Genomic DNA, 16005 nt, shown 5'->3' with positions numbered 1-16005 from the left:
GTTTGAATGTGTTTAAAACATGGTATGATGAGCTGTGCTTGTGATAAAAGGACCTACCAGATGAGTCTTTGACTCCATGAGGTCTTGGGGTGATAATAAAAATAATTATTATTACCCAAGACATCATGGAGTCAAAGACTAACTCTTCATTCCAGTCTATATTGCCATAATTAAAATCACCATAATGATCACCCTTTTTTTATTTGCTTGGCTTATTTGACTATACATTTCACTATCACCACCATCCACATTACCAGGTCTATAACAACATCCCACCAAGTATTTGATTCTATTCACCTCTATCTCACACCATACTGCCTCTAAACCACTGGCCCTATTTCTCCTCTTGCATTTCTACCTTGTATGGACATAACTCTTTATCATAAATAGCACTCCCCTCCCTTTTTACCCCTTCTATTCTCACAAAACATATCATACTCTTCCATCTCTATTCCTGTCAGGATGTCGTCCTCATCTTACCATGTCTCACTTGTTCTGCAATCTTTGGGTGAACAGACGCAATTAGTGCAACCATTTCATCTGCCTTGTTTCTTATACTTCTAGCATTGGTATACAAACACAACAGCTCATTTCTGGATCTACAGCTAGTTCCACTGATACCACTCACTCGATGTGATCTTTCTATGCTGGACTGGGGCCATTTCCCTTTCTGCTTCTTCATTTTAGAACCCTTTTCAATTCCATCTGTTTCCTCTTGATCCCTGGTCATCCCATTTCTTTCCTGCCTACACATGCTCTCACCTCCTCTTGGAGCGTCCACCTTTCTCACGCTGTGTACCCCTGTCCACCCTCTGCCTCCCCATTTCCCTGCTCCTCTTGCACACCCATTCTCTCATTTTCTATACTCATACCACTCACATCCCCGTTCATATCCACTTCTTCAATCTCTCCTGTCTTACTCTCCTGCTCTTCCACATTACTCCCCTCTCGATCTGATTCATTCTCTTTATTCACTTCTCTGCCTTCCAGTAGCAGTCTCTCCAAGCGACTCACACCATAACCACTCAAATGCAGCCATCGCTCCCATACAGCTCACTTCATCCCTCAAACTCATTCCACACATTAACAAACTGTACTCCCATCTCCTCACACATTTCAGCCAGCATATCATTCATAATCTCTCCACTCATTTCACCACAGTCATACCTAGGCAACACACTGACTACCCTTCCTGTCACACTATTCTCTTTTATCTTTCCAAGCAGCCTCCTGATATTCATTCTGACATGCTCTTTGTTCTCTCTCCAATCATTTGTACCAATTAATACTATTAACTCTTTTGCTCGCTCCCGCCTCAAATCCAATGCCTCAATCACTCTACTCATTTTACCACCTGGAAAACATACCTTGTGCATTTTATCCTTTAGCACACCTTTAATAATGGAGTCGCCACACAACGCCACTCACTCATCTTTCGTTAACTCTTTCACGCCATCATGATTTATTTTAATAGTTTTGACCTGAATTCTCTTAATTTCATTCCGCATCCATGTCATTTCTTGCCTCATCCAATCCAATTCACTTTCCGAATCTCGCGACACATTCTCTCTATCATTAAATCTTTCTAACTCTCGACCCCCTCTTCTCACTTTCCCTCTCATTCATCCTTCTTTGTTTCCGTACTTTCAGTCCAACATGTGTCCAACTTTCGCTATCATTCTTCTCATTTTCAGACTCATTCATCCTTCTTTGTTTCTGTACTTTCAATCCAACATGCGTCGAACTTTCGCTATCATTTATTCTTTCGATTTTTTTCACTTGCTATTTCTGCGAGTGAAAAAAATTTCTAGTTTCATTCGTTCTCTCAATTTCATTTCTTTCCACCACTCTCGCCTCACTTTCATCCCTTTTAACATCCGTTACGGTTTTCAAATCACTCTTTTTCTTTTTTCCTGATTTTTTAACATTTTTTCGCCTCTCTTTCTCACCATCCTCTTTCAAACGTGCACTCACGACACAATTGTTACTAACACTTTCTGTCCTGATATGTTCTTGGAGGTGGAGGAAATAAGAGATCTTGGGGTGATAGTGGATAAGGATCTGAAATTTAGGGGATAATGCTTAAATTGTGAGGACAACACAAAAAATTCTGGGAATGACAGAAGACATTGACTTATAGAAAGTGTCTTGTTCCATTGTATAAGGCTTTGATTAGGCCACACATGGACTGTGCACAGATTTGGTCATCTGGTTTTAAAAAGGTCAAAGAGATGTTGAAAAGGTTCCGAGAGACAACTTACTAAGGTAGTTTCTGATCTCTGGGATGCAGAATATGAGGAAAGGTTGAGAAGATGCAATTTACAGAGTCTAGTGGATAGGAGGAAGAGGAGTGATATGATAGAGACATACAAGTTAGTAAGAGGTTATTATAGGATCAATGTTGGAGAGGTTTTACAACAAACAGTGGGAGATCAGGGGGAAATCCAGAAGTCATCCCTGGAAGATGTACAAGGAGGGTGTGAACAAGGGAGTGAGAAGCAGAGTTTTTTTTTTGAATGCAGAGCTGCGAATGATTGGAATGCCTTACCTGTGAGAATGGAGTCTGCAGAGAATTTGAATGTGTTTAAGGCACAGTATGATGAGCTGTGTGTATGACGAAAGGACCTCCACTATGAGTCTGACTCCATTGGGTCTTGGGATAATAATAAATAAATAAATTACAAAAAAATATACATAAAACTGATAAAAATGGGGAGAAAAAATTCCTTAGTCCACCCACGGTACAAATATACTATGGGTTTACTAATGACCTTTTATGGTTAGGAACCGAAAAAAAAATTGCTGCATCTTTCACACATAGGAAGACACTGGAAAGAGAATCTTTTGTTTGTGAAAACTGTTCAAAAGTTTCAAATACCATTTTGATAAATACAGTATGACACAAAAAAAAAGCAATGAATAACTACACATAGATTATGCAGAAGGAATGATGTAGGATTTGTGGTTCTGTGGTCTGTGTTTGATGGAAAGTTTTTGTATAATGCTTGGCATCAAAATGGTTTTTGGTGTTAGGTGTCTAGAGAGAGAGCTTTGTTCACCGAGCATGCTGAAGCACAAATTCAGGAAAACTTAAGCAATTAGGGTGGAAGGAGGTAAGTTTGTATTATGGCATCCATGAGATGACAGTATGAGAATGACCAAGTGCAGAATCTAGTCTCTCAAGCAACAATATTGAATAGGGTAGTCAATTCAGGAAGTAAAGGTGAGTGGGGGCCTAAAGGGATTCTTCATTTCTATATACTAATGCTAGAAGTATCAGCAACAAGAGGGAGGAGTTTTTGCCATTGATTAGTGCAACCTCACCAAAAGTTGTAGGCATTAGTGAGACAGCTAATAGCAGATGATGTAGTTACAGGGATTGAATGTAAAGGGTTTAGTGTTTTCAGGGAAGATAGCGAACACAGGATGGGGAGGAGAGTACTACTGATGACAGCAGATGAATTGGAATTGCACACTAAAAGAATAGGAGATAGGCAGGAGGATGATCATTCATTTGAAGCAGTCTGGTGTGAGATTAAGGGCAGTAAGACAAATTATACAGTTGGTTGTTACCATAGAGTTCCGCAGGTAATCTGGAAGACATGCATTGCTAAATTAGAACAATGAGTATAGGTCAAGTGATTATTATGGGGGACTTCAATTATGGAGATATAGACTAGAAGGAAGAAAGATCACATGACAAAAAGGAAATGCAATTTATCCACCTACTAAGAGATAATTACTTTAGGTTGCATGGGATGGAGGGGACTAAGGTTGTGAGAGTATGGTAACTGATCATAGGATCAGAAGACCTATCCATAACCAAGGTTACCTCATTGCCTCCAATTTATGAAAGTGACAATGTGCAGTCAAGACTGCACGGTCACTTTCATGATCAGAAATCGTAAAACATGACGAATATTCTGTCAAGAAGAAGTATATGTGGAACTACAAGGCAGGTTATTATGACAAGCTTAGGAAGAAGCTTAAATCTGTGCCATGGCAAAGAACACTGCAGGGTAGTGATATACAATTTAATATTGCTTACCTAAAGTAAGAAGGGTTAATCAGGCAGAAGTTAGATGGATGAGTAATATCATTAAACACAAGCTGCAGAAGAAGAAAGATGGTATATAAAGAGCAATGTAACCAGCAAATTCATGAACAGTACAAGGCTCAGGCAAGAAAGGCAAAATCAGTTTATAAGAAGAATCAAGCCAAGCATGCAAAAGGAGATCCCAAAGGGTTCTTTCATTACGTAGCAGGTAAGAGGATGATTCATCTGTTACTTTTCTGTTATTCTGTTATTAATATGTTATTAATCAATTACTGAACAACCACTTTGCAAGGGTATATCATCCTTGGAAGGTTACTGCTTTAATATATGTGACAGACACTAATGTGGTAACAGAGGTGGATGAACTGGAGTTTCTCAGGATACTGCAGAATCTTAATGTAAATACAGCTGTGGCATTAGATGGGATGTCAGCTTGGGTTTTGCGAGAATGTGCAAGGGAACTGGCAATGCCTGTGACTAGACTCTTTAAGTCTCGGCTCTGGTAGAGGTTCCAAGGGAGTGGAAAGAGAGAAAAATAATTCCCTTGCATAAGGGAGGTTCTAAGACTGCTGTAGCAAATTATAGAACAATCAGTATCTTAGGCATGGTGGTAGAAGTACTGGAAAAATTGGTCAAAAAGAGAATTCAAGAATGGGTGGATAAAAATATGATACTGTATGTGGAGCAACATGGCTTTGTGAAGGGTCAGTCATGCCTTAGTAATTTACTAACTTTTTTTTTATAATAGAGTAACAACTGAGTTGGATAAAGGAAATGGCTAAAGGATGATTCTGCTGGATTTTGCAAAGACATTTGACAGAATACCATATGGAACTCTGTTACACAAGTTAGAACAAATGGGATGGATGTGAAACTGGTTAAGTGGATAAAAAGGTGGCTGCTGGACAGATATCAAAAAGTGGTATATGGAGGGGAAGAAAACAGATACTAGTAGTGTGCCATGAGGAAGATTCATGTGACTAAGGTTCAGTGGCTGGAGCATTGCTGTTTAATTTGTACATAAATGATATAGGAATAACCTGAAAAGGAAATATTTGTTGATGTGAAATTAGATAAAATAATAGTTAATTATGGTGATGTCAACAGCTTGCAGGATGATTTAAATAGGCAGGCAGTATTGGCAAAGATAATGGATATCACTTTAATGTGGAGAAATGTAAAGTTATGCATTTTGTAAAAAAAATAGATTACAAGCCATGTATCATATTAATGGCACATGTACTCCAGGAAATAGATGAAGCTAGAAATTTAGGGGTGTGGTGGTAGACAGCATTAAAGTTTAGCAGACATATTGCTAAAATTGCTAAGGTAGCCCATAAATTACTTCGCTATTGAAGAAAACATTAACAAATAGAATTAATAATTAGAAGAAACACACGTATAAACCACAGTGAAAGTTATTTATACATGGTTTATACGTGTGTTTCTTCTAATTATGAACACACCACAGGTTCGTTATTTTAAAAAAAATAAAAAAAAAAAAATAAATAAAAATAATAAAAAATAAAAAAAATTAACAAATAGAGATAAGAAAGTTATTCTTCTCAATAAGGCCTTATCTGTCCACATCTGGATTACTGTGCTCAAGTCTGGTCTCCTTGGTTTCTTAGGGATGAGGAAGTGGTGGAGAGAATTAAGAGACAAGCGACAATGACAGTGAGTGGTCTGTGGAATGTTCTCTGTGAGGATAGATTGGAGGTGGGTGGGTGTGGATTGCAGAAGTTGGTGATAGGAGAAAAAGAGGGGATGTGATAGAAAGATTTAAGTTGTGTAAAGAGTTTTATAGAAGTGATGCAGGGAAAATGTGTTAGCACTTGGTCGGAGGGACCAGAACAAGAGATCATCCCTGGACGTTGAATAAATGTGTGGTTAGTAGGGGTGTGAGGACTAGATTGTTTACTTGGACAGTTGTGACTGAGTGTAATTGGTTGCCAGAGTCAGTTGTGAGTGATTTGTGTTAATTTGTTCGAGAAGGATGATAGATTGCATGGATAGTTTGTGTCTACTGCGATGAGTCTTCGGACTGTACAGAGATGACCGCACCATAATAATAATAACTACGATACAAAGGAAAGTGTCGAAGTGCAGTACCAATTTTCCCCCCTGCAATACTGTACTTTATATTTGTTGTCAGTAATTTTGAAAACATTTGTTTTTTGTTTTGCATTCCTTGCAAACCACACACAACATGTAAACCATAAAACTTTGTCACACAGGGTGCTTTCATGTGGATGTAATAAAAGTTCACCTCACTGCAGTTCATTATCCCACAGCTGATTTTTGATATTGCTTTATCAACTCATCAGTTATTTTGAAAACAGAGTCAATATTCAAAGGAACTGAAAAAATGTCATTTGGACATCCTTCCATCATTATACAAATATCTGGTACTGCTGGTAAACGTCTTTAAGACAATATGACTGCTGATAACATCTATAAAGTCTCTCTCTCTCTCTCCCTTATATATGTGAATCTCCCCAAAAGTTACCGAGCATATACATTAGGAATCTCAATAAGTTAAATGAAACTAAAAACTATTTCAAGTAAAAAAATTAATTAATGCAGAAATATCTATGCGCAAATGCTGAGTCTTCGGCCTCCCTGGATGTGTCACATAATAATAATAATAATAATAATAATAATAATAAGGATTTGACGCTCTCAAAAAAGCATTTGAATCTGATAAATCGCTATACCGCCTGCTGGGACAAGTCAGAATTTTAGGAATGATTACTTGAAGTAATCATTCCTAAAATTCTGAACGAAAATTTCGCTCCCCTACGATGAGTCTTTTGACTCCATGGAGGCCTGAATAATAATAATAATAACCAGATTTCGCATCGAAATACATTCATCAATGACCTGTGACATGTTTAGCAGTTTAAAAACTAAACAGCAAACACATTAATGCGCTTACCTTTCATTTACAACTCAGATTAGAAAAAATAAATAAATAAACGATACACTGCATACATAATGAATTAAAATGATGATTTACAATACGCACGCAATAATACACCTTAAGAAAGCAACAACACATGCCCACGTAAAATTCAGAGTCACATAAGACATTCTCAAATTTAGACTAAAAACAATTCGTCAGTAGTCAATGCTTGCATATGACGCAGCTCCCCCATACAGAATTCTCATGTAATTTCGGGTAGTTCAAATTATTACATAATCGAGCTTAGTTGAAAAATTGACTACTTCTCGAAATTAAGATGACCAGAACTAATTATTTCCGGTATTAAACCAGGCATAAAGGTATCTTAGAAAGTGTGTTTTATTACTATTACTATTACTATTATTACGGGCAACTCCAGGGAGTCATTAGACTCATCGAGGGAGGCCCCAAATCATATTCATCACAACTATTCGACATTCATACAGTATCTATCATATCTCGCCTTAAACTCATTCACTGTCACAGCATCCACCACAGACTCAGGGAGCGCATCCCACTCATTCACTACTCTAAACGTAAAGAACCCAGCTCTAACACCTTTACTAACCACACTTTTGCCCAGTTTCCATGGATGTCCCCTAGTCCTCCCACAACCAACCCTGTTCTCAAAAATATCCTCTGAATTAATTTTATAGAAACCCTTCAGTAATTTGAATGTCTCAATCATATCTCCCCTCCTCCGCCTATCAACCAATTTTTGCAACCCACAAATCCTCAACCTGTTCTCAAAAGGTTCATTCCACAGACCTGTTATCATCTTGGTCACTCGCCTCTGGATCTTTTCCACCTCCTCCCGATCAAAAAGAAACCTAGGTGACCAAATCTGAGCACAGTAGTCGAGATGGGGTCTTATCAAGGCTCGATACAGAGGAACAATAACCTGCTTGTCTCTGCTTGTCAACGTATTCTTCAGCAACCAAGTGATTTGATGAGCTGATTTGGCCACTTTTGCAATGTGTCCCTTAAATTTCAATTCCTTATCCACCAACACTCCTAAGTCTCGTGCCTGGTCAATTTCCTGGAGCACGGTTCCACCAATGCAGTAAACTGCCGCCAATCTTTTCACCCCAAAATGCATAACCTTACATTTTGCCACATTAAATTGACATCCATTCTACTTAGCCCAGACCTCCAATCTATCCAAATCATCCTGCAAAATTTTGACGTCATCTGCATTCACTATTGCCCTACCCAACTTCGCATCATCCGCAAACAAATGAACTGTTCCTCTCAGATCCTTTTCTATATCATTTATGAACAAATTAAACAGCAGTGGTCCAAGAACAGATCCTTGCGGCACACCACTAGTCACAGGCCGTCTTGTGGACTCTACTCCTGAGTAAACCACTCTCTGATATCTCTCCATCAACCACCCTCCTATCCATCTCACCAACCCTATGTCCATCCCCATATGCTGCAATTTACTGATTAGAATTCCATGTGGTATCCTGTCAAAGGCCTTAGCAAGGTCCAGTAGAATTACTGTAAACCCATTACCCTTATCCAGTTCAGCTGTCACTGTGTTATAATACGTGAGCAAGTTACTGAGGCATGACCTACCCTTCACAAAACCATGCTGTCCCCGATACAGTATCCAATTTTCTTCTGTCCAATCTTGTATTTTCCTCTTGACTATTTTCTCTAAGACCTTGATAATGATTCCTGTTATGCTGATTGGCCGGTAATTTTAAACAGCAGCCTTGGAACCACCTTTGTGCAGCGGAACTATTTTCCCCTCTTTCCACCCCCTTGGGATGACCCAGTCCTGAGGCTTAAATTAAACAAAATGGTCAAAGGCACTGAGAATTCTTTAGCCGTTTCACGTACGATACGAGCTGGTATACCATCCAATCCCACAGATGTATTGACTTTGAGGTTCTGTAATAGACTAGTTACCTCTACTTCATTCATCACAATTCCAGTATAAGCTAAGACGAAAAGCCAAACGGCTATTTTTTTTTTTTTTTCTGTCGAGGTTGATAAGTTAAGGGGATAAAAATCCTTTATTGTTATTGAGCCAGTAAGCGAAACTAAGATCGAAAACTACGATCTGTAACGTTTCATGCCGACGAACTGTCAGTGTATCCAAGCGTAAGTGACCACTTGGTACTGCCACACCACGGCAAATCGTTGCAAAGGTGGACCAAGATCCCTCACTGTTCTTGATATTTTCTCACAATGTAAAACACACAGCTCTTAACAGATGTACTACTGTTTTACATTATGAGGAGAGGTCACTACCCAGACCGGTTTAAAATAGCTATTTGGCTTTTCATCTTAGTTATACTATGTTATAATATAATATAGTGACACACCTGTCGGGCAATCGTATAGCAAATGTATGTAAGTTTTCTTCACTTAAACTCTGATATTCTAGGTCTAGCTACTCACTGATGAGACCTCAAAAAAGTTTGAAACCGGTCTGGGTAGTGACCTCTCCTCATAATGTAAAACAGTACTACATCTCTTAAGAGCTGTGTGTTTTATATTGTGAGAAAATATCAAGAACAGTGAGGGATCTTGCTCCACCTTTGCAACGAGTTGCCGTGGTATGGCACTACCAAGTGGTCACTTACGCTTGGATACGCTGACAGTTCGTCGGCATGAAACGTTACGGATCGTAGTTTTCGATCTTAGTTTCGCTTACTGGCTGAATAACAATAAGGGATTTTTATCCCCTTAACTTTACAGTATAAGCTGTTGGTTCTTCCATTCCTGCAAAGTCACCACCTGGATGATATACTCTTGCAAAGTGCTCGCTCAGTAATTCCACAACATCGACTGATTCGGTTACCTCCCTACCCTCAGCATTTTTTAAGATCATTCTACCATGAGCATTTTTCCTTTTACTTGCAACATATTGAAAAACTGTTTGGGATTCTCTCTAGCCTGCGTGGCCAATTTCCTTTCGTAATCTGCTTTTGCTTTTCTTACCACCCTTGTTACCATCCTGGCCTGAGGTTTATACTGTTCCTGTGCCTGATGGTCACCCTTCTCCTTAAATTCCCTCCACAATTGTTTCTTTTTTGCAGCTCAAGCTTAATAGTGTTATTCATCCATTTAACCCCTACTTGATTTATTATTCGGACTCTTGGTATACAGTCAACCATTGCCTCCTGCAAACAGTTCTTAACCACCTCCCATGCACTACCAACATCCAGCCCTTGCAGTTTCACATGCCATGGCATTGAGCCAAGCACACACGCATACCTAAGTTTGTCATACTTTCCAGCCCAGTAATTCCACATGTACCCTGTCTTAATTGTAAATTCGACTCCTTTAGCCACCTCCCAAGTCATGACCTTATGGTCACTCTCACCAATTGGTGGCAACATGGTCATGTTCGTTACAGCCACATTCTCAGTTGCAATTACTAGGTCCAGCACTCTCTGCCCCCTGATATTTTCCACTACATGTTGCCGTAGATAGTTGTCCCTTAATAACCGCATAAAATCCAATTCCTTCCTCCCATGTGCCCTCTCCACTTTACAGTCAATGTTACCATAATTGAAATCACCCATAATAATTACCCTCCTTCCACTCATTTCTTCTATTTGCTTATGCCTACTATCCCCACCATCTATTCCATCACCTAGTCTATAGCAGCACCCAATTGTATATTTTGTTCTGCTAGATTCTATCTCACACCAAACAGCCTCAAATGTGCTTTTTTCCCCATACTGCAGTTCAACTTCTATACTCCTTGGCTGAAGCTCATCAGCTATCATCAATAACACTCCTTCCCCCCTTTTATTCACCCTATCACTCCTGAACACGCTATACCCGTCGCATTCAATCCCACTAGCTCTATCATCTTCAGTCAGCCATGTTTCACTAATACCAACAATCTGTGGCCTGGAAATGCCAACCATGGCCAAAAACTCTTCGTTCTTGTTCATCATTCTTTCCTGCCACGATTATCATCTCTTTCACCCTCTGTTTTTGCAGTCGAATAAATTCGCTGACGTCCTTTATGTTCGCACCCGGCTGGTACGACTTCGTTAAACTCTCAATTATTACACCTCTTAATAGCGAATCCCCATACAGCACTCGCTCCTTCATTTTATTGACGTTACGAACATTCTATTATTTGCCGTCACAGACTTCCGCCGGTTATTTGTCGGTACGTTCAACACACATTTTTCCATATGCTCCAGTTGTCTTTTAGCTCTGTGTATCGCACCGTTCAAACGGGCAATTTCGCTACTCGCATTTATATCACCATTTTCATTATCGATCAAATCATCCATTCTTTCTGTATTTCTATATTCATTTACACTTTCAGCGACGCTCTCACACCTGTCTGGCACTACCACGCAATTCTCTAGCACACCACCATTTTCTACATTCTGACTATCGTTAACGATGTCACTATCGACACACGAAACACGCTTGAAATCCTCATTCTCTTTACACTTTCTGCACATATTAACTCCATTATCACTTTCTAACCAGACTCCCACCGCTCTTCACAAGGCATACATCTCACAGACAGAACATTGCATAAATTCGTTTACATCAAAACTCTTAAACAAACATGGCGACCTGGCCGCCATTTTTTTCTTTATCGGTGCCATGTGTACGCTATCTTAAAAATAATAATTCAAATAACAGAAAACACGCAAAAATTTCACAGACACACCAAGAAACAAAAAGCAAACAATACTACTTAAAATTCTAGTAAAATATCCAATGTTAACACAAAATACTACTAATCTTTTCAGGAGCTCTCGACAAGCCGACGATCTAATCAGTGATAATCACTTCTATATCAGTTTTAATATTAATAATAATCAGTTTATATATTAATTTCAGCTTTGCAATATTCTTCCTCAAAACAATTGGAATTTGACGCACTTTCAGAATTCCGTAGAAATATTCCTAATTGCCCATTAATTTCCCGGTCCCTTCTTAATTTATTTATGGCATTTCCAAATTCCCTTTATTGCCACCCGTTACTTCACTCCGTGCTGTTCTGAATCAAGTTTTAATTCGACTAATTTCGTGAAAATCTTTGTCCCACTTCATTAGGAAAGAGCAAAAAATTATTATTAAAAAAAAAAAACCTCGAAGAAAAGTCATCATCATCATCATCATCATCATCATACGTATCAAGGATTTAGGCCTAGTATGGCCTGTTCCGGCCTTAGAAGTCATCGTTGAATCGTTTAAGAGGACGTCCTGTTTTCTTTTTCCTAGAAGAAAAGTAATAACAATTAACATTTCTAGTGAAAAATATCTGAAAATGTTTAAAGGAAGATTAACAAAAAAAGGAATATTTCGTCAAATGTTCATCGTCAAATTTTCTCCTGATTAACTCTTATTTCTTAGAATTCTGAGACAAAAAAGGCTAAACGTTCGAGGATTTTGAAAACAATAACTGGAAATTTGATTATAATAAACGGATTATTTTTAATTCGTTTTAAATAGTGTGTTTTGGGACCGACTGATTTTGATAACAATAACCGATTGATAATATTATCCGCGATCACAATAAGCGGATTCTACTGCATATAATTTTCTATAAATAATTTATAACTTTCTTGGCTATATTTACAATGCGAAATAATGTTGACGAATATCTCCTTTCTGTCTGAGCTTTTGCGGATTGTATGATTATAGTCGAAGAAAGTATAATTCGATCTCCTGTTCCAAATTTAACGCGTAACCATAAAGATGCAAAAACTGAGTACATCAGACACTTCTCTATTTCATAATACGTGTTTAATAGATCACCCTCCACTCTACGCAAATGTGGTTATAATTAATTGGTAAATGTAAGTATTCAATATTAGTTGTTGTTTTTTTAAAGAGAACTGGAAAAAGATGCTTGGAAATCTCTAAATGGAGAGACAATAAGCAAAATTGATTCCATCCTAACAAATTGCAAAAGAATAATAAAAAAAAAATTTTGAAGTCATTGGAAAAACCTACTGTGATATTTATTAAGACCACCGTCCAATAGGAGCCACAATCAAAATACATACATAGAACAAAGCATACTTAGTAAAGGTCTAACTTTATTCCTTCACCAAAATTAATACCAAAGGAGACACTACTTACAAAAATAGAAAAAGCTGCTTCTTTTCTCCCTCCACAAGATGCAAACCTTCTACGTATTGAATCAATCTTTATTATCAATAACGCAAAACCACCTGCAGACAACATTACTTCAACTGAACGCAAAGCTATTAAAAGTTTAAAAAACAACAGAGATATAATCATCCTCCCTGCGGATAAAGGAAATGCAACAGTCATCCTGAACGCTGAAGATTACCAGAATAAAATGATTGAATTACTACATAATGATACCTACTCAATACTTGAGAGAGATCCAACTCGTGAACTTCAAAATCGTACAAACAACTTATTAAAAACAACAACTGAATTATCCCGAAACGTTCGTTTATCTCTACGCTCTTTCCATCCGTTAATTCCTCGCATATATGGTGTTCCTAAAATCCATAAAGAGAACACCCCATTACGCCCAATTGTAGAAGGTATCGATTCTCTTACATACAAACTTTCAAAATATCTTGCCAAATACCTCAAAAGTTTTTCAGGGAAGCCACCATCCTTTATCAACAACACTACAGAATTTGTTACATACATCAAGGATATTACAGTTGATGAAAATGACATCATGGCTAGCTTCGACATAACTTCTTTGTTCACTAATGTCTCTACAGATGAAGTCCTAACATTACTCAAGGACAAGTTATCCAAAAAAATGTTAGCCCTTCTTACACATTGCATCAGGTCCGGTTACTTCAAATTTCAAGATAATATATACAAACAAAATCATGGACTGGCTATGGGTAATCCTTTATCCCCTGTACTCGCAAATATTTACGTAGAGGATTTTGAAACCAAGGCTATCTCTTCCTTTATTTTAACACCTAAAGTTTGGAAACGTTATGTGGACGATGTCTTCATTGTTTGCAGCCATGGACATGAATCCCTTATGGTTTTCCTCGAACATCTCAATAGCCGACATCAAAGTATTAAGTTTACTGCTAGCTTGAAACGGATAATTCCTTGCCTTTTCTTCATGTCAAACTGACTCGCTCTTCTGGTAAACTAAAAATATCGATATATAGAAAGCCCACACATACCAACAGATATCTGCGCAGTCAGTCTCATCATTTCCCTCCTCATAAGCTTGGAATAATTTCCACCTTGGGATATAGAGCCCGTTCTCTTCTTGAGGACCCAAATGAAGTGCTTACAGAAATAAATCATCTGAAAACTTCTTTCGAAGTTAATGGATATTCCAAGAAAATCATTGACAAATTCCTTCTTAATCCTCCTAGACATCACTCAGAAGAAACAAATAGATTCAAAGGCAATATATCTATTCCTTACATAAGTACTGTTTCACACAAATTAGCAAAGGTTCTAAGAAAATACAATATCAGAACCTTGTTCACTCCACTTCCAAAGATCCGTTCCTTAATTAGCCACCCAAAACCTTGTCATCATCAACTCAAATACCTTGGTGTATATAAAATATTATGCGACTGCGATATTCCTTATTTCGGTCAGACAGACAAATCTGTCGAAATGCGTATGGAAGAACACATGAGAGACATTACTTACAAGAGACAGCGAGCGAGTGCATTATCAAGTCATATCCTTTTCTCGGCTAATCCTAATGATGATAACCAAAGTCACAAAGTCTGCTGGGAAAAATCTACTAACATCTTCCGTTGCAGTGACGAAATAGAGAGAAAAATTGTGGAATCTAGAGAAATCATCTTCAATCCTGTTCATCTAAATAACAACTTAAGTTACAACCTCCCAGATAGTCATTCAGCTGTAATCATGTACTGGCGTTCACGTGATGCAGCAAACACGCACTCTCCCAACAATGCAACAAACGAAAGAATAAGTTCAAATACAACTACAACGTTTTCATGCTAATTATGTATAAAGACTGTCTGTGCTGTTCATAGTCTTTTAACCCTCAATGTTTAGTGTTTTTTCTTTTATAATGTCACCTGAAGAAGGCTGTTACAGGCCGAAACTAGTAGTGTGTTTATATTAAAACCTTTTTACTTAAATCTCGGTTCTAGTCATTTAACTCTTCATAAATAAATATATATATATATATATATATATATATATATATATATATATATATATATATATATATATATATATATATTATATATATTTATATATATTTATATTTATATTTATATTTATATTTATTTATATATATATATATATATATAAAAATTCTCTCTCAAAAAAAAAAAATATTTTGGCTGATTTTTTTTATATATATATATATATATATATATATATATATATATATATATATATATATATATATATATATATATAAAAATTCTCTCTCAAAAAAAAAAAAAAATATATATATATATATATATATATATATATAAAAAAATCAGCTAACGCCTTTTTATTTCCGTATATACGGGAGTAGGCGAGGCCATTTAGCCCTATCTAACTTTTTGGAGACTGAGTGGGCAGTTCAATCTCCACTAGTACCCAATCAGAGACAGATGGCCCAAGGCTATCACTAATTAAGCGGTACGCAGTGAAGAGAGACGGCTCAAATGTGCCGCCATCTCGTGGTCTCTAACCCTAACACAATATATTTAATGTCTGAAATAATGTGGGTTCTACGGTCGATTTTCTTGAGTTTACAGGACGAAAAACCCGAGTTTCCGGGAGGAAAAACCTGCTTGCCCGTGCCAGAGATCGACTAACTCGGGAACCGGTCGAAAAAAGGCTTAGAAAAATTTCCTCTAGTCGCCGACTAGACTCGAAACCAAGACTTCCTTCGTGCGGCCTAGCGCGGTGGTGTGCAAACGCCACATCCACTGAGCTACACAGGCGACTTATATATATATATAAGTCGCTTGTCGCCTTATATATATATATATATATAAGGCGAATATATATATATATATATATATATATATATATATAT

General features: G+C 37.5%; 1 protein-coding gene across 2 annotated transcripts in view; it reads right to left on the bottom strand.

Annotated features, from left to right (window-relative positions):
• Positions 1–7125, bottom strand: part of LOC150109739 (solute carrier family 35 member F5) — a 456325-nt gene extending 449200 nt beyond the window's left edge. For both annotated transcript variants that reach the window (XM_090409943.1, XM_090409951.1), the window contains exon 1: positions 6996–7125. The gene's annotated coding sequence lies outside the window, so the exon portion shown is untranslated. The remainder of the gene's footprint in view (positions 1–6995) is intronic.
• Positions 7126–16005: the final 8880 nt, after the last annotated feature.

Source organism: Typopeltis vanoorti, chromosome 2 (genome assembly GCF_054136105.1).
Source record: "Typopeltis vanoorti isolate ZY-2024b chromosome 2, IOZ_Tvanoo_1.0, whole genome shotgun sequence".
Taxonomy (NCBI): Eukaryota; Metazoa; Arthropoda; class Arachnida; order Uropygi; family Thelyphonidae; genus Typopeltis; species Typopeltis vanoorti.
The sequence above is the reverse complement of the archived record's forward strand: the minus strand, read 5'-3'. Positions and strand labels throughout refer to the sequence as shown.